We start from the raw sequence: 17,990 nt of genomic DNA, 5'->3' as shown, positions 1-17,990 counted from the left end.
CGTTCGTGTCTCGGCTGCGCTCGTCCCGCTTCGAGCGTGCTCGGTCCGGCTCGCTGAAAGTCGGTCGGACTCGGTTCGACTCGTCCCGACCGGACTCGTCCCGTCTCGGCTTCGACGGGTGTCCTCTGTACGAAGCGGAGGAGGCATCGCGACGCGCAGCTTCGATTTCGAATATCGGGATTCCCGCAGTGAAGGAATCGCAGTCGCGGGGCGCGCGCGCGCGACCGCCCTCTGTTAGCGTTCCTTCGGAAATCACGTGGAAAAAGGAGCGGATCCGAGTCCCGCAGGGCAGCCGCGGCGAAGCAAACAAGAGGAAAAGAGGTGTCGGACGGTAGGCGTGTGTCGCTGGTTGTCAGTCAGTCGTGGTCGAGAGGGTTCGCGCGGTGACGAGCGAGTGCGAGCAGCAGCAGCAGCAGCGGTAGTAGCAGCAGCAGCAGCAGTACTAGCAGCAGCGGTGGCCGAACCTCTCGAGCGAGTCGTGTGATCCGTGCGAGTACCGGGCGAACGCCGTGCGCCGATTTGAGGTTAGCTCGGGGGACAGCTGTCGAGCCGAACGATAGACCCGAGCCGACTCGAACTTCTCGAGCGCGCGCGTCCTATCGCGTCCTATCTCGTCCTATCGCGTCCTATCGCGTTTCGGGCTCCATGTTGCCGCTGGTGGAATGACGTCATCGAGTGTTGGTGCTTCGACAGTGGACTCTTTCCTCGTCCGTTCCATCACAGTTTCGCGATCATGTTTTCGTGATAAATTTTGAAGTTTCGTTTTGGTGCGGCGGACGGTGAATCGAGTGAGCTCGACGATTCGAGTGAGCCGACTAACACTACCGTCCTCTGCTGCCACGCATCCATCCACCATCCCAGGTGAGTACTCCAAATTATATAATCTTCTCGTCTCTTTCTCTCTCTCTCTGTCTCTTTCTCTCTTTTCCCTCGTTCTCTCTCGGTGAATCCAACCGCGAACGGTCTCCGATCATCGATCCAACTGACAAGTTAACCTCCGATCCAACTACCGTCTCTCTCTCTCCCCCCCCCCCCCCCCCCCCCTCTCTCTCTCACTCTCTATTTCTTCCTGTCTTCCGAGATTCGCGAGCACTGTCCGTACTCCATCCGTATTCCATCGGTTTCGTTCCCTAAACGCGGCTCGTGCGTTCTAACCTCTTATGGTGCGCTCGTGGTCGCGGGCACGCATTGCCTTAAAACGCATCACCGGTCGGGTGCCAGTGGCACGCGTTATTTTCGCTTTCGCGTCGGCCACTTGTTTGCGACCACCGGTCTCTCGCGGCCGACTCTCTCCCTCTTTGTCTCTCTCTCTCTCTCTCTCTCTCTCTCTTTCTCTCCGCGCGACGCTTTATCCGCCCGGAGGAAACGCAGGCCCTTTATTTGGACGGCGAGAGGCTGGCACCGATACGCGAATGCGAACGGGAACGCGATCGATATCGGAGGCCCTTCCGTTTAACCGTGCTCGTGTCGTTAACCTATCCCGTCCGCTCCGTCTCCTCGCTTTCGACCCGGTCCACCTGATCGGAATCTCTTCCTCGTGGATTGGGCGTGGCGAGGAAAAAATTCCTGCGGGCCGAGCGTCCTCGGTTCCCGACAATTCGTCCATTCGACGTTCCGGACTTGAGAACTGGAAAACGCCGCATCGATCGGGATCCAGCTAGTTCCATACTGCTCTATATCTAGCTCTAGATTGATCTATATAGAATCGTAGATCAGTAGATTCCAGCCGCATGATTCGTCGAGTTCGAGTTCGTTAGATTCCCGCGAACGTCGCGGTTTACTCTCGACGCGCCAACATCCCTGCAACGCCGGGGGTTCCGACTGCCGGTTCGATCGAGGACGTTGGAGTTATCTCGCCCCGAAGGGCAACGAAGTTGACTCGGGCGAATTAGTCGGTCCGGTAACTGGTTTCGCGTTATCGGCCAGCGGAATCGTTCGTTATCTCAAATCTTGCGCGCAGCGAGTCGAAAAAACCGGGGAGGGGATGGACGGTTGCTCGAGCTCCGCGTCGGACACGCTCCCTCCTCGGTCCGCGTGGTCCTCCGGAATTTTCGAGAAACACGTCGAGAATCCTAAAACGCGGTCGAATAGGATCCCCGAACCGCCGTCGCAGAAATCCGCGCGAGGAAACGCCGGCTCGAAGGTTTTCCTTTGATCGTAACGTGCTGCCATCTCGCGTTTCCGTGTTTTCTGCTTTTCCCGACCCGTGCCGTGACCCCGCGAAACGGGGTCACGCGTACCTACGCGACTCGCCGAGGCTGTTTCGCGTCCGTCGAGACGGAGGTCCGTTTCCTTCGCGGTTCGACCGGTGGTCTCGCGAACGGAGGTGTTACGGGGTTAGTCCCGGTAGACGTTGGTCCCAAACAACTTTCGCGGGTGTTTTCCGTTGGTTGTTGTTTGCTTGACGATCGAGGAGAACGAGATCGGTTCGCGTCGGTTGGGAAGCATCGAGAACGGAATGCTCGGGAAAGTCAAGTTTCGCCCCGGCAGGGTAGGTGGTGGCACGAGGCGTGGCGAAGTATTGATCGCCGTTGCGATTTCCCTTGGTTCTCCACCCCCGCCGTCCAACGTCATCCACCGTTTCGAGCCCTCTCGCTCTCGGCCCGTCTCCGTGACGCGTGCGCGCGCGCTCGACCCACCTTCTCCACCCTTCGGCTCGTCTCCCCCTGCCGGTAACGGTATCGTTGCTACTTTCACCTCCGTAGCTACCTTCGCTATTGCCACCGGCATTCACCCTTTGCTACGGCCAACGAATCTGCGCGCTCGGTACGCTTTGCGTTCGAGTTCGAGAGGACGATGACGTTGATCGCGACGGTTGCAGGGAAAGACGTCGGGAATAGGTCATTTTGAATCTGCGCGCTCGGTACGCTTTGCGCTCGAGTTTTGGAGAACGATGGAAACTGCAACGCTGGGGAACGATGGAGATCGCGACGTTGATCGCGATGATTGAAGGGAAAATCCTCGGGAATAGGTCATTTTGAATCTGCGCGCTCGGTACGTTTTGTGCCAGAGTTTGGAAGAACGATGAAGATCCTAACGCTGGGGAACGATGGAGATCGCGACGTTGATCGCGACGTTGATCGCGACGTTGATCGCGACGTTGATCGCGACGATTGCGGGGAAACACGTCGGGAATGGGTCATTTTGAATCTGCGCGCTCGAGTTTATTCGTTCGGCCTCCTTCAGCCTTCCGGCCTGCGCATCGCGTTGGTCACGCGGTCTCCTAACCCTTCGCATTCGAAAGGGTTTGTCTGGAAATGTTGATTCTTCGGCGAGATATAGGTGATATTCTTTGAAACTAATGTAGCTTTTGCTGCGATCGGCAAAGTCGGTTCTTGGGTAGAGTTATGGTTGTTGGAGTTCGATGTATGGTAGGAGGTCGAAGCAGAGACTTGATGAGTTTTATCTGCCGGTTTAGAGATCGTTTAGAAGAAAATGTTCAGGGAACGGGAAAGATGTAACCGATAGCTTAGATTGGCAACGACAGTAGTGATAGAATAGTAGTAATAATAGCAATGATGGCAGTAGCAATCAGAATACTGATATTAACGATAATGCTAACAATAATGGTGATGGTGTCGATGATTACAACATTAGTAATGATATTGCCAGCGTATGAATGGGAAGTTAGGTCTAAGTAGTGGTCTTAGCGTGATGTAACGCAATCTAATGAGAAAACGCTGGTAAATCGAGGCACAAAGCTATTTTATTTCACGCATTATGCAAACTATGATATTATACTTATAATAACTATGATATTACACTTAAGACTATAATTTCGCTACATCGAATCTAGCGTCGACTGAGAGCCAGCTCTCGAGCGCAAAGGGTTAACTGCCACTGCTCGCGTCGTTTTGCCTCCGCGCTCTCGAGACCCATCGCGTTCTCGCGGAATCAGTCGGCTTTGCGAAACTCGAGGCTCGTCGCTCCTTATCCGCTTTCCGCTTTCCGCTTTTTCCGTTTAGCTCGCCGGGTCGATTAGCCGCAACCTCGTTCAAGCTCGCCGCCCATTGCCGGTCTATTTTTGCGAGGGGAATCGTCGACGGGGCGGCTCGCGCGTCGGAAATCTAACGGCGAAAAATTCACCTAACCGACGCAACGCCTCGACGAAGAACCGTTTCGCGGAAAGGGGGTCTCGTTCGAGCGGCGCGTTTTAATCGGCAGGAAAATCGAATCACCGGCCGTCGCTTTTGAAAAGGTTTCGACGGCTCGTAATCGATACTCGGTCGCGACACGGAAATCACCGTGAGTATCCGTTCCCCCGATCTTCCGTAATCGCCTCGACTGGATCGTCGGTGTTCGCAAATGGACGTTTCGATTGGAGGACATTCTGAACGCACGATTCTTCTGTATTCGTCGATCGATACGTTTACAGTTGTAGGAAATAGGAATAATCGTTCAACTTTTATAACGGTTAGTGTATTTTCGTCAATTGAGCAGTGTACTTTAAGTTATTCCTAATTACAACAGATAAGAAAGTTAGCAATGCGGAATGATACCCCTCGCAAAATGATGCATCAACTGCTTAAATAATAGAAACAAGGGAACTACGCGATCTCTTCGAGATAAACATTTCATTCGCCAAAATAAATGATCATCATAGAATATATTCGAACACTCCGTTCATCGAAAGTAAATTTTGTCCAGCTAAAATGGCCAGTCGTTGCCCAGCGCGGCCTCGGCTTTTTTAATACCTGGAACAGGATCCGCAAACCGGAAATTAACTGCAGCTTCCTTCCGCCTCCCGCTGGTTCTTATACCGTCGTCGTTTCCAGCGAGCGAGCGAACGTCGTTTTATTCAGCGCGTATCCTCCGGCCGCTCGTTTCCATTATCGATTAATCGTGTTCGATCTCGGCGTGTCCGTGGGACGCGGTTATCTTGGCCGAAGAAGAATTTAGCCGCGTTATCGTGCGTCGACTTGCCGCTATCGAGAGTGAACGTCGGAACGCAGAGACGAACGCAGCTGTGTTTGCGTGCGCACTCGGAAATAACAATGGAGTCCTTGACGCGCGCCAATCTAAGTAATTATTGCGGACTGGCTGGCCGGCCCGCATCTACCCGTGAAAGGGTGCGCTTCTTTCCTCGAGCACGGGACGCACGCTTCATCGACGAGACCGGCGCGAGCGCGAGCGCTCGCTTCTATACAAATGGTTCTGCGCGCACGCTTTTATCCTCGCGCCGCGATCAACTCGTTAGCTTGTCCGGGGGCAATCAATCGTGCCGGTGTCGTCTCTTAATTGCAACCGCGCCGCGTTATCGGATCGCCTTCGCCTTCGGGGTTGTTCGCGCGATGAATCTAGACCAGTAGTCGATGCAACTTTAACCCTTTCCACTCGGAAGCTACTCGTTAGTATTCATTTGATATTCGCATGAGAAATTGAGAGAAACCAGCGGCGTTATTTTAACGCCATCGATGGAATATATGTGTAATACCATTCATCATTGTTAATATTGTTTCTCGTTGTATACTTAATTTAGACATTGCTGCTTGTATGGGTACGTAGGCCTGTCGAAATGTTTCTTTGGAAAATGAGTCGCTGAACGCGGTTGAGACCAGAAAAATTGAGAAACTTAATGTTTCGGTTTCTATGGAAAGGGCTTTCTGACCTAGACAAAAGACACTGAACAGGGTATTATTCACTCGAAATGAGAAACACTGGTCAAAACGAGGAAATACTCGTTTTGCCAGGAACAACAGAGTGAACTGCAATGAACGTCCGTGAACCTAGCGTTAAAGATGACATCAAAGCGTCGCGAAAGGGTTGTTGAACCGTTTGATATGACCGATTGAAAAGCCTGGAACAATTCGAACGAGGAAACGCGATTCGACCGCTCGTTTCCCCATAAAGCGACTTCTCCCGGTCCACCGAAGGAAACCGCGCTCGCGAGAACAACACCCCCTTCTCTGTCGCAGGGGGGATGCAACGCAGGGAAACGTGCTGGGGCGAAACCGGTGTAATCCCTGGTAGTCGCGAAACAAACGGGAGTCTTCGCTCGATGTACGTTTGCGCCCGGCGAAGGGTGACGACGGTCCAGAGTACCCTTTCTCGTTTTTCCATGCGAAAGCCAATGCGTCCCCCTCTGTTCCCTCGCCCTCGCCGCGATTATACGATTTCGCTGCTCCCGCGCTTCGAGTGCCTCGTTAATTATATTGTTTCGCCTTGACTTTTTCATTGCGCGGCCGATTCGCGGGGGATACGGGACTCCTCGTGGCTTCTTGATTCGGCGAGTGCTTCTAACCCCTTTGTTTTCGCGTCGAGGGGAAGCGCGACGCTGCTCCGCGCTGGGCGCATCGTTCGATTAACTTGCCGATTTCCCTCGTTTTGCTCAGCTTCGCGAGCTTCGAAGTTTTCCTAATGCTGCGATCTTTATCGTTTCCCCAACTTCGCGATTTTCAAAGTTTTCCTGATGTTGCGACCTTCATCGTTTCCCCAACTTCGCGATTTTCAAAGTTTTCCTGATGTTGTAGTCTTCACCGTTTACCCAATTTTGCGATTTTCATCGCTTTCTCAACGTTGCGATCTTTATCGTTTCCCCAACTTCGCGATTTTCATCGCTTTCTCAGCGTCGCGATCTTCATCGTTTTCCAACCCAGCGATTTTCATTGTTTTCCTAACATTGTGATCTTCATCGTCTTCTCAGCGTTGCGGTCTTCATCGTTTTCTCAGCGTCGCGATCTTCATCGTTTCCCAACTCCGCGATTTTCATCGTTTTCCTAACATTGCGATCTCCATCGTTTCCTCAGCGTCGCGATTTCCATCGTTCTCCCAACGTCGCGTTCGAGATTCGACGAAACTCCTTTCGCGCTCGCAGCTTCGATCGCGCGCGTGTCCGGGAATTTTCGCGGGTCGCGCGCGACCGGAAGACGTTGGAAGAGGTTAATCGTTGGAAAATGTATCGTAACGAGAGCGGAGCATTGGCCGGGGTTCTTTGATAGCGAGGTCGAGTCTAGCGAGCGCAAGCGCAAGCCCGGCACATGCTATTGTAAACGTAATGGGGATGGTTATGGATTTTCGGGCCGCGCGACCTTCGCGTGTCGCATCCCACGCTCTTCCCGCTCCGGACATCGTCCTCCTCGTACTCGACTTACTCGTTGCCGGTATCGTCCGCCGACGCAACGCGTTCTCCTCGCGGAAGATGTCTACGGAGAGGTCGGACACCTCGATCGAACGGAAACATCTCCCCTTTAACCCCTTGCCCTGTGACTCCTTTCAAAACTATGCTCGATAAAGATACTTTGTATTTAAGATATCATCGATTCGGTAAGATACTCGATAAAGGTACTCTATCGTTAATAATTTCTCCGGAAACGAAACGAATCTAATGTTTGCTCTAGAGATAAAGCATTGATAATAAGAAAGTACCGTTCAATTTCTATTAACAGTAGAAACTAGAACTACCAAGCGTTGCATTGTCTTTCGAAACTCCAAGAGCGCACCCATTGAAACTCTCATCGATCCACAATTCAGTTTACGTATCGCTAGATCAATTTCTTGAATCATTCCTCAGAGAAACGTCTGTTATTTTCTATAATTGCAAGAAACACGAGGAATAGCTCACGTTAACCCGTCCGGTAGTCTTATTAAGAAAGAGTAATATTCGGAGTTACCAAATTCACTTAGAAATTTCCATCGCGGGACCAATGCACCGTAGAGCGAGAGGTTAACATGCGCGTCGTTCCGTTGGCTCCGCGAGCATCGAAGTGCACGCTTCGACAGGAAAATCGCCCCGGGAAATAGGAGAAGTCCGCGAGCATCGGGGGAAATCGAAGTTCCGGCGAATCGATGCGAAGTCGTCGGTCGCCGGTGCGACGTCTCGGCGAACAGGAAGAACAAAGACGGGGGGCGCGCTAGAAGAGGACTTGAACGCGGGGAGGGTGAATACGGATGAACAAAAAAGTAGTCGAGTCGCAGCGGGGATCGCTGGGAAGCAGGAGAGGGTGAGCAAGAGGGAGGCGGCAGCCGCGTACGGCGGATCGGATCGGCTGTTCCTCGAACGATAGCGAATCTCGTCGAGAATCACGCGTTCGCGGTCATCGATACTCGTTCGCCGAGGAGAAACGAAAAGAAAGGAAACGTCCGGCTGTAGGAGCGAAACTTTATCATGGATCGAATCGACGTCGTTTCCAAAAGAAACGCGGCGCGAGGCGATTCCCGGGCTGAAGTCGATCGTTTGGCGGCGAAAGGCTCGGCCAACGATGCATCGTTCGTGGAATAAGTAATTCCTGCTTTGCGCAGTTTTTTAGCCCGTTGCATTCCAGTTTTTCAGTGGAGGTACTCAGAATTTCGCGGTGATGCGGATATTTTAGTCGACTCGTCGAGATATCGTGGCTACATCGAGGAAAAACTGTTTCCTTTGAATATTTTACGGAGTGATTATACGCAGTTTAATATTAAATAAAGGTTACGATTTTGCTGTGCGAAGTCAATTGACTGAGATTGCAAAGGGTTGAATGACAATGATGCTAGCGGTGTGTAAATAGAGGAGCGGAGGATAGTCGCAGGAAATTGGTATTTTTGAAATGAAAATCGTTCTGTGAAGCGGAGACTACTTAGCGACGCATTGGTAACCGTCCATTGTCGTTATGCGATTGTCGAGTTTTGGGGTTTGTCCACGGGCGGCCGCACTGTGCGTCCTCCAATCGTGTAATCGCGGCCACGTGGCTATAGGTGGTTACGCTGCGAGCGCGTACGCGACGCTGCGTGGCTGGTTTCGTGATGCAGGTTTATTCGAATTTTCACAAGGGAAAAGGCAGAGCAATATCGTAATATATAATACTATGCAATTACATAGCATAAAACAATAGATTTATTAATACAAGTTACATACAATTTCAAATATTCACATAAGAAATCATACATCACAAATAACACACAACTGTCTAACTTAATAAATCTTCTATACGAAATGAAGGATCACAAAATCCCCCGAAAACCGCCAAAGTTGCGATATAAATTCCTAAGAACCCCATTTCCAAGCATCAAGCGTAACGACCTTAGAAAATGGCTTTCCCAAACAAGGGATTGCGAAACGCAGCAATGTCCAAAGCACCTGGTAACCGCTGCGAGAATTTCGAGCTTAAAACACGTGGCCGAAAAATGGCTAACTTTCGGGATTCCTCGGTTTCGAGCGCTGGAAGGATAAAAAAATCATTAGGGCATTGTTCCTTCCATATTCGGCTGTCCGAAGCAGCAGAAGTTGTCGGGGTTTCGGTGAAATTCTTAAAATGGACTTTCCGCCGGTCGCACCGGGCGAATACCCCACTGCGCGGCTGTTAGATAGGTTGGTAGGTAGGTAGGTAGGTAGGTAGGTAGCATGGGCAGGCAGGTAGGTTGGTAGGTAGAAAGGTAGGTGTAGCGGCGGAGGTTAATCTCGCGGCAGCTAGGCTGCGGTACTCTGCGGTACTGTACACCGCCATCTTGCTTTATCGATTTCGACCCCTACCCTCTACTTTCTCCCTCGAACCGCCGGCTTCTCCGCGTTTCCTTTTTCCCCCCTTGTTCCTTCCCTTCGGTATCTCCTCGCCGATGACCACCGCGATTTGTCGATTACCATGGGGTAATAAGATCATCGTATACTGTAAGTGGTCTGTGAAGTTACGACAGGAGGAAGAGCTTCGGAAAGATTACGAGAGAGCGTTCCGAACGGGACAGTGGACTCATCGCTAAGACTTTCGGGTAGATCTTAAACACGATGATGAGGTTTCTTTTAACAATAGAACTGCCGGGGAGTAGAATTGTCTGTTGAGATTCCCCTGTAGGAATGATACAGTGCCAGAGACTTGAATTGATTGGTAGTTCGTGTATTGTTATATTCATTTCTCTAGTAATCCCTATGCTCCGTTATCTTTGTAATGACTCGAAGAAAGAAGCGTCGATCATTTTGATCTATCAAGTAGTTCTGGTGCTAATGAGCCTATCTAATTGGTGTTTGCCTGAAAGAGAAGAGGTTCGATTTCAGAATCTATTCGATATCAGAAGACGTCCGATATAAGAGATCACTTAGGTTGTTAATCTAATCATCTCGCATGAAGCAAGATAATAGGAAAATTCTCTAAAAATCAACATCTACTGGACGAGTAGAGTAACAGGAAAATTTTCTAAAAATCAACATCAACAGCAGCGAGAAAGCGTAGGTAGCCCTCTATCGACAGAGCAGGGAAGCCGTCAGAAGAGAGTGATCTGGATCTCGAGGGAGTCGATCTTTCCGAATTCTGAACGATTTCTCGGTGATTAAGGCGGCGGAAATGGCGCGACGGCGGGGGATCGTTCGCCGGTTAACGAAGCGCGCGGCGCGCGACCGGGATCGCGAATAATTGAACGCGATACAGCCCCCGGCGGTCGCGAGTCGGTGCGTGAGCGCGAGAGCCGGCTCCGAAGAATACGAATTCCGAGGGTATCGAGCATTCCGGGCTATCGGGCGTCCCGACGTCCCTCGGAATTCCGAGTCTAACAATAAGACGGACAGCGGAGCGCCTCTAGACCGTCGAGACGCTCGTCGTTAATGGGGCGGCAGTCGAGGAATATTCGAACGCCGACAGCCAGAGCAGCCTCGCGTTTGAACGCGCGCCGTTGTCACGATTGTCACGAATGTCGCGCGTAATTTCCACTGTAACGCCGCGCGACATTCGCGTTTCGCTCGGTAATAAGACGGGCGTGCGAGCGAGCGAGCGAGCGAGCGTGCCTTTGAGAATGCCAGCCCGGGACTCGACGCGCTTATTATCCCGACGCACTTATTATCTCGACGTGTTCGAACGGCCGAAAATTGTCGAGGCACGATCCCGCTCCGGCGAGGAGTCAGCTTTGTAGTATCTTCCAAACGGAAGAGACTTTTGTAATGTTGATCGTTTGCGATCGAGAGGTGATTATTAACCCTTTCCGAAGTTTGAGGTTCACGTTAGTTCATTCAATTACAGCTTAATATGTCGCTCTATTCATTTATTCAAGAATATTTGGGTGTCATTGAAATGTTACCCTTAAATGGTACAATTGTGATACTGCAAATAAATATAGAAAAAATTGTTAAAACACGTAGAGGTTAATAAAATAGATCGAGTCTGACTTGACATAGGACTGCCAAGGGTTAATCTCGATTAGACTCGACATCGCGAAATTATAGCGTGACATTATGCTTCGTACAATGCGTTGGTATGTAGAATATTGAAATAGCTTCGTTTCTCCTTTGTTCGTCTCATTGAAAAATGCTGCATATTTCTGTTGGAGAACTTTCAGTGCAAAGGGTTGACTGTTGGCTCCGAGTTTCGTCTCGAACGTTTACGAACTTTAGATTTCGAAGAAGCTGCTAGAAGGTACCGAGGTATTTTCCACATGCTTTCAGGGGCCATTAAGCTTTATAGCCGCGTTAAGCTGATGTGCACATAGTTGCATGAGACAGAAGTTAGTCAGTAAGTAGTTAACGACGGGCCACAGCAATAGAACTTGGTAAAAGATCGTTTACTCTGCAAACAAACAAGAATATCAATTCTTCATAAAGTAAATATGTGTCTTCCTCTCATTACAAGCGATGCAGCTGTTTAGAAACAGCGTTAAGCTTGTCAGAAATCAATTATCCCAGATGTTCCGACTTCTCCCGGTATACTCGAAACACTGTGCGCCGGAGCGCGCGAGTTCCCTTTAGTAAAAGTAGGAAACTTCATTTAGCCGAATGATCGTGAGAATCGGCCGTGGGCGTGCCGTGTCCCCTCACGATCCGCGAGGGCGGACTTGTAACCCATTTCGTGCGATCCTCGTTCGTCCGAATAGCCGATCTTCGCTGCGTTTTCGATCGATTTCGTTAAAATTCCGGCTGAAAGTTCATCCGAACAATTCACTCGCTACTCCGGAATACCCGAGCAGCTTCGATTACGATCGCGTCGTTGGCATGATCGAAAACACTCGGTCGCAACGGTTCGGTCGATCGGTTCGATCGGCCGTGTTCCTCCGGCAGGCCGCGCGTCGATTTCCCGGCGAGTGGATCGCGATACGAGATTTCCCGATCTCGCGCGGTTTACCGTGGTATTTTTATCAGCGCGTAATTCCGCAGGAATGCCGGTCCGGAGCGGGCCCGCACCGTCTCCCGAGCGTGTGATAACGATCCAAGTGTATTATTAGATCGGCAGCGTATTCGTCCCGGCGTCCCGTGTCACGTTTTCCTTATGGCGTACGGATCGATTCCTCGTTTTTCGCCGCGACATCGGTGCACGCGATCGGGAAGTCGCGAACTCGCGCGGGACGAAGAGGAACGCTCGTGAATGGAGTTGGCGCGGTGCTTCGACGGAGCTGTCTGCTGTGCGGGAGATCGCGAATCGTCCGAGATGGATAGATCGGCTCGGAGGGGTGGATGGCCGCGATGGTGGGGGTGCGTCGACCGTCACCGACGGAGAGGGAACCGCCGAGGAACGGAGAGGAGCGGAGAGAGAAAATGGAAGACGCGATAGCACGGAACGCGAGAAGAGGAGGAGATAACCGGCGGCCTAGGAGAATAGGAGAAAACCGATAGCGAGTGGGGGCGGCTCGCGGCGCGCAAGCGCCAGCCCCGAACTTCCCTGTGGTTGATCAGTCGTGCGTGGCACTCGACGCGCGTCGTGTCTCCTTCGTTTCAGGGTGGTTCGTTCTCTTCTCCGTTCCGCTCCGTTCCGCTCCGTTCCGTTCCGTTCCGTTTCGCGGCTCGCAGCGAGTTCGAGTCGAATCGCGGTCTGTCCCGCCTCCCCGTTCTCTCGCCATCCTGCCCGTGTCGCGCGTTTTCCATCCCCCTGCCGCCCTTCGACCTCTTCCGGCCGCTTTCTATCGGCCCGTCCGATCAACCGCGATTCGCGGCGTTCGCCGTTTCGCAGAGGCGTCGCGTGCCATCTGATTCGCCGCGATTACGACGCGATTACGACGCGATTACGACGCGATTACGACGTTGACGCGGGCTCGCTCGTTAACGGAGGGTTGTTCCCAGTGCGCGTTCCCCGAAGGAACGATCGCGAGCGGCCGGTGGTGACTCGGTGACCCAGTGGAAAGTCGTGGCAGGTGCAAACAGGTGCATAGAGGTGCATATCGGGTGTGGATAAGTGGTTCGCGAGTGCGTCGAGGATCGCGATCGCGGACGTCCGCTTGATTCCGCGTGATCGACGAGTGACGGAAGTTCAGGGGTGTCGCGGTCGCGGTCGGCCGTGACGACCACGTGTTTCGATCGAACGTCAAAAGCGTCGGAGGAGGAAAAGCGCCGAGGCCAAGTTCAACCGTCCGTTGTCGCGCGTTTCTCCCTTTTCCGTTAACGTGACTCTCTCTTTCTCTGTCTCTTTCTTTCTCCCTCTGTCTCTCCGTACCTGTGGACTTTCCGCCTGCGGTCGTCGGACGACGCTGTCGTTGTCACTGCCACTGCCGCTGCTGTCGACGCCGTATCCGCCTACACCGTTGCTTTCCACTCGATACCCCGATGCGAATGCCGCTCTTCCGAGGGAAACTGGCATCGATTTTCACGAGGTAGGACGAGCGTCTCCGCTGCGAGGGAAACTTTCTAACGGCGCGCGGGAGCCTGGGATCTCGTCGATTTAGGGACTGCGCCGATGGGCGACGTGATCTTCGGAGAACGCGAAGTTCTCTTCTACTCTGCTTACGAGACTGAGGAACTTTGTTACTCCGTAAGCATCGCGTCACTCACGTGCGTAGACTCTTAATCGTTTGAGCGCCACGGGTCTTACCAAAACTCAAGCAGGCAAAAAGAGTAAATCATTAGAAGCAAGAAAGATGAAAAGACTTCATTTGACTCTACGAACCGATAGCTTGCCGCTTGAATCACTCGGTGGCAACGAATAGAGGCGAGTTTTCAACTTAAAGTTATCTTCGAAGTCCCCTCGTATATTATGAATTGACTTTCCGACTTCTCCAATAACTATTATAAAATTAATCATAGGAAACGTGCAAAGTTCAATTGAGGAGAACCGATGAAACAGAGAAAGTCATCTTAAGTTTAGATTTCAGAAGGTGTCTTTCGACACCTTCCGTTATATTATAACACCGTCCGTTGCACCGAACCTGGCACTCTCACCTAAGTGGTCCGATTCGAAGGCGCACGCCTCGCTCACACGTATTTTCGGTTCTGGCGCGTGATTCGCCGAGGCGGTCACGCACACGAACCGGGTCGCGCGGCAGAGCCGTTTCCGGACTGGCAATTGGAGTTCCCGGTGCGACTATCTCCGCCCCTATGACGTCACGAGTGCCAGGTTCGCTGCAACAGAGGGTACCTGGACGCGTAGCTCGATCGGCCACGGCCGTCGACGGAGGAAAGCGTGCGGAAGCGACGCCGGGAACGCGGCCACCCGCCTCGAATAACACTAACACACATACACTCTATCGATTGCACGGCCGGCGACGTAACCCGCCGGTAAATACGCGGCTTCGCGTTGCTCGCCACGGATCGTCGCGAAAACAGATTCGCCGGAGCGCGGTAACGGTCCAGCGGCGTTACAAAGCTGCAACTGTCCGAGTGGCCGGCATCCGCGTATTCCGGGTGCAACGGCGGTTTCCTCGCGCTCGGCCGTTACATCTGTCCTCGGTTAATAATGGCACGGCCGGTTGATTTAACGACATCGTTAGGACCGGCGGCTACACCGGTAAGCGAAAGACGTCGCGCGGCCTATCGGGAGCCTCGCGATTTCATCGTGCGCAACTATTAGCTGTCGCGGCCGACGCGTCGGCTTCCGGTAATTGCTCGTGTTAGATTTAATAATCTCCTCGTGGCCCGTATTTCAGCCGCTTCCGGTTTTCGTCGACGCCGCGTTCCCTTCGATCGTTCGGAGCGCGGCCTGCTTCCGCGTTCGAGGCGGGACGCTGCTCGGTCGCACCTGTATCGGAGGCGAGGCGATCGTAGAATTTGCGGTGGAACTCGCCGGGGCAGCTGTTACGAACGGTAGATCGCGCTGCTAATAGTCCGTGATGTTGGAACGATCCCCGACGCGCACCGTTGCGCTCGAACTTATTACTATTAGGCGGTCGCGGGGCTAGATCAAACGACCCGATCCGTTGGAGGGAAGGAATCGTTTGAAGCGCGAGCGCGCCAGCCCTTTCCCTCGCGAGCAGCTGTGCAACGACCGAGTCGACGAGAATTCGACCTCGGTTCCACTCGGGGAACCGGAGTTGATGATTTTCTCGCGATACCTGGCAAATAGGAGTGATACGAACAAATGTTTCAAAGAAAATTTCTATGGCAGTTGTATTTTGTTTGACATTACGGTGAGCTCGAGGAGCTCTGACAGTTACCATTAAAATTATCATTACAGATCTTTGATTTCGAACATTTACAGAGAAGGTCGAGACGTTTTCGAGACGTTTCGTTATTTTTCCTTGAACCGTGATCGAGATACGAGCGTTCAAAGTTGTGCTTGCGTCGAGGTTACCTAATAGATACGAGCTTCGAACCGATCAATCAATGTACAAATCGAACTGATTTGACGTACTCGATAGCCTTTTTCCCCGTGTTTCATCGGTGTTCCCCAATTCACCGTTTATCTCCGAACACGGTCGCCGAATTTCTTTTCGAAAGATGGAAACTTGGTTTTTGTATTTTTGTCCATCGCGCGACGCACAGTGCCACGCTTTCCTCGCGTCGCCGTTTAATCCTGATTAATGGTCGCGTCGACGCGGTTGATTTATAACGGGGGTTGTACGAATAGCGTTCGATGATTTAAACGTGAGATCTCGGTCGACGACGACGACAGGGGTTAACCGGATAATTTAAGCAGTTTTGGCACCGACTCGTATTCCGCGGTCGGAGAACTATAAAATCCGGCGGATGGTCTTGCTCGTTCTGCTGGTATTCGCGCTACGGAATTCCGAAGTCGGCTTCGGTGCACCGTCGCATCCTCGCCCTATATCGTTGGAGCAATTTTCCTGGTTAGGCGCGAGTAATCGTTCGCATTCCCGGTATTCGATTCGTCGCGTATCGTTGAATGCCATCGGATATGCTCGAATACCATCGAATATTGTCGAATACCATCGAATACTGTCAAATATGGTTGAATATTCTCGAATGTAGTTAAATACTGGTTGAATATCATCGAACATCGTCAAATCCCGCCATTAATTGTCGACCATCGCCGCACACTGTCGAATATTGTCGAATGCCATCAAATATTGCCTAATACCGTCGAATGTCTTCGAATACCATCGAATACTCTCAAATATGTTTGAATATTCTCGAATATAATTAAATACCGTCGAATATCGTTGAATACTACCGAATATCATCGAATACAGTCACAAACCGCCATTAATTGTCGACCATCGACACTGTCGAATCTTATCGAATGCCATAGAATATTCCCTAATACCGTCGCATATTATCAAATACCATCGAGTATCATCGAATATTGTGGAATATCGTCGAACATCGTGAAACACCGTCGCGCCGGTTTCCCCGTTCGCAGTGAGCAGACGAGGCAGTATCTTAGCGTGATCGGTGGTTAATTTAATCGGGAGCGAAGCGCGAATCGAGGGTCGCCGGTATTCACGGAATTCGGGTAATGTCTGCCGGCTCGGGACAGCCACCTTTATCGATCCATCGTCGGGCCTGCAGCGCACCGATTTAGGAACCCCCGCGCGACCAAGGCCACCCAGCGAAAAAACCGGGAAACACTTGGACTCTCGGGGGTGGAGCGCGGCGTATCGTTACCCCCGCGAAATTGAAGAGGGTCGTTTGATTTATGGCGGAACCGTTCTCCAGCGCCAACCCTCCTTTCGCTTTTCACGCTCGAGTTTCGTGAAAACGTTTCTCCCGACGATCGTCCTCCTCCCCCGTCGCTTCCCGCCGCGAGCTTCAATCGGTCGGCTCGTCCTTCGATCGAGGAATCCGTTCTTGTTTCGAGTACGTCACTCGAGGTACGTTCGATCCATAAGTTACGATACGTCCTCTTCGATATCTCCGCGTGGAAATGGTAATTGCGTTTACTCCGTCGATTACTTGGGAATAGAGGACGTAAATACGTGAATCGTTCGCATCGAACATTATTCTCGTTCCAGCGGACTCAGCGAGCTTTTCGTTCCATTTTATTGGGAGCCAGCTGTGCCCCCTGGAAATTCATTGTCCCGACGTGACGGTAGTCTGCAACGACAAGGGGTGAAGAGGCGAGCACGAAAAGAAGTTTCGAATTAGAATGATGGAAGGAACCGAGGATAATTCCCGAAGCTCTTTAATTAGCGACTAGTCGATCGGTTTCACTTTATCCTCGGTGAAGCCAACCGATCGATCGTCGAGCAAACTTTCGCCGCATCTTTCAGGGAATTTCGGAAGGCAGCTGCCGAAGCGTACAGCGTCGAATCGATCGCGAAAGCTCGCCGCGTTTCCGAAATTTCCCGTACGCGTCGGCGAGTTCTGGTTCGGGATCCGCCGTTCGTCGTCGGCTTTGCGTAAATACGCGTGCACGTAGACGTTGCGGCAGGGATTTCCGATAGGAGGGACCACCGTGGGCTCGCATCCCACGCAAATGCGATAATTAGGGCTTGCCAGCGAGCGGACGAACGAGCGGACGAACGAGCGAACGAAACGGGATCCGATCGACCGTCTCGTGTATTTATACTGCGCATCGTTCGTTCCCCGATTAATGGATGAGCCTCCGCTGTTGCGCGTTTCCACGGTCTCGCGTGAAACTCTCTTTTCACCGGCCTCTCGTGCCGCTGATTCTGCGAGCCTCGTTTTCCGCTGAGAGAATGAACTTTCGGAATGAAACTCGATTCGCTCGTTCCCGCGTTTGAACCATTCGAGACGCGACCTTTCCAAACGATTTGTATATGTACATTTTCAATCGATTACCATAATATTCAACACGTTGGTATATCTCTTTAAGAACATTTATTTATAACATCTATTTCTAAAATAACGAGTCGAACGGATTGCGACGGAAGAGTGAACAAATTAGATGATCGACTTCTCGAAATAGAAACTGAAGTAGAAGAAAGGAGAAAGATTGAAAATCTAATTCATCGGATATAAGAACTGATGTGAAGTT

General features: G+C 51.7%; 1 protein-coding gene across 4 annotated transcripts in view; it reads left to right on the top strand.

Moving 5' to 3' along the window:
• The first annotated feature begins 79 nt into the window (after positions 1 to 79).
• Positions 80 to 17,990, top strand: part of bsk (mitogen-activated protein kinase dJNK) — a 56,295-nt gene continuing 38,384 nt past the window's right edge. For 2 of the 4 annotated variants that reach the window (XM_076371887.1, XM_076371884.1), the window contains exon 1: positions 80 to 861. The gene's annotated coding sequence lies outside the window, so the exon portion shown is untranslated. Of the gene's footprint in view, positions 862 to 12,572; positions 13,471 to 13,784; positions 13,806 to 17,990 lie in introns of those variants that run through there. The other 2 variants (XM_076371885.1, XM_076371886.1) reach the window with 2 other exon arrangements.

This window comes from Nomia melanderi, chromosome 11 (genome assembly GCF_051020985.1).
Source record: "Nomia melanderi isolate GNS246 chromosome 11, iyNomMela1, whole genome shotgun sequence".
NCBI classification, from domain to species: domain Eukaryota; kingdom Metazoa; phylum Arthropoda; class Insecta; order Hymenoptera; family Halictidae; genus Nomia; species Nomia melanderi.
Note: the sequence above shows the minus strand (reverse complement) of the source record. Positions and strands in the feature narration are given on the sequence as shown.